A 1,873-nucleotide genomic window follows, 5' to 3' on the forward strand; every position below is an offset into this window, starting at 1 on the left:
AAATAAATAAATAAAATCTTTTAAAAAAAGACTCTTACATAGCAGTAAAAATGAAATGAACTACTGATCTATACCCTTAGAATATATAAATCTCTAATGATTAAAGCTACATGAAAGAAGTTAGACGCCACACACACACACACACACACACACACACACACACACTACATACATACATGCATATATGGAGATATATATATCTCTCTCCAGGATGATATATATATTGTCAATATATAATATATATTTTAATATACTACTGTTATCTGGCAAGGAAGATGCTGCCAACAACTATGCCCGAGGCCACTATACGGTGAGGAAAGAGATCATCGATCTTGTGCTGGAGCGAATCTGAAAACTGACAGACCAGTGCACCAGGCTTCAGGGTTTCCTTATCTTCCATAGCTTTGGGGGTGGCAATGGCTCTAAGGCTACGCCTCCCCGTTGATGGAACAGCTTTCTGTTGACTATGGCAAGAAGTCCAAGTTGGAATTCACCATCTAACCTGCCCTCCAAGTATCCACAGCAGTTGTGGAACCCTACAACTCCATCCTGACCACCCATACCACCCTGGAGCACTCGGATTGTGCCTTCATGGTGGACAACGAGGCCATCTATGATCTGCCACCACAACCTGGACATCGAGCACCCCACCTACACCAACCTCAACCAGCTCATCAGCCAGATCGTGTCCTCCATCACTGCCTCCCTGCACTTCAACAGGGCCCTCAACGTGGACCTCACAGAATTCCAGACCAACCTGGTGCCCTACACCAGCATCAATGTCCCCCTGGTGAGTTACTTGACCCATCGTCTCAGCTGAGAAGGCCTACCATGAGCAGCTATTGGTGGCAGAGATCACCAATGCCTGCTTTGAACCCTCCAAACAGATGGTCAAGTGTGACCCTTGCCATGGCAAATACATGGCCTGCCGCATGCTCTACCATGGAGAAGTGGAGCCCAAGGATGTGAATGTTGCCATTGTCACTATCAAGACCAAGCATGCCATCCAGTTTGTGGACTGGTGTCCCCCAGGTTTCAAGGTTGGCATTAACTGCCAGCCCCCCACAGTGGTTCCTGGGGGAGACCTGGCCAAGGTGCAATGGGTGGTCTGCATGCTAAGCGATACCACAGCCATCGTGGAGGCCTGGCTGGATGAAACACATCAGAATGCATAGAGCAATAGAGTATTCCAGCAGGAAGTATCCTTAGGAAGTCACTAAAAAACAACATGAAAACAAAATATACATTATACACACACACACACACACACACACACACACACACACACATATATATAATGTATATATGATCCTGGAAGGAGAATCTGTCCTAACTTCAGTCACATGCTTACCCTCTGACATTGTCATACTAGTATGACATCTGTCATACTAAAATGAGGAAAGATTGTGTGTATAAAAATTATGGTATATAATTATGTAATTATAATTATGTATATATATATACACATATATACATAAATATACTTTTTGTATATAAAAAACTCATCTTCAACAAAAATACACAAATGTGCTCAAAACCTTCTATGGAAACCGACATAATGTCTCAATGGCATGTCTGATGAAAGTTTTCCTTAAAGTCAAACCCATTTGAAAGTCAATCAGAGAAAGACATGTATCATATGACCTCACTGATATGAGGAATTCTTAATTTCAGGAAACAAACTGAGGGTTGCTGGAATGGTGGGGGTGGGGGGATGGGTTAGCCTGGTGATGGGTATTAAGGAGGGCACGTACTGCATGGAGCACTGGGTGTTATATGCAAACAATGAATCATGGAACACTACATCAAAAACTAATGATGTAATGTATGGTGATTAACACAACATAATAATAAAAAAAAGTCAACCCCATTT

At 42.6% G+C, this 1,873-nt stretch overlaps 1 pseudogene; it reads left to right on the plus strand.

Annotated features, from left to right (window-relative positions):
* Positions 1-211: 211 nt before the first annotated feature.
* Positions 212-1,175, plus strand: LOC114196613 (tubulin alpha-1 chain-like; annotated as a pseudogene).
* Positions 1,176-1,873: the final 698 nt, after the last annotated feature.

Source organism: Eumetopias jubatus, unplaced genomic scaffold (assembly GCF_037043125.1).
Source record: "Eumetopias jubatus isolate StellerSeaLion01/CBP00866 unplaced genomic scaffold, mEumJub1_p1.0 scaffold_2, whole genome shotgun sequence".
Lineage (NCBI taxonomy): Eukaryota > Metazoa > Chordata > Mammalia > Carnivora > Otariidae > Eumetopias > Eumetopias jubatus.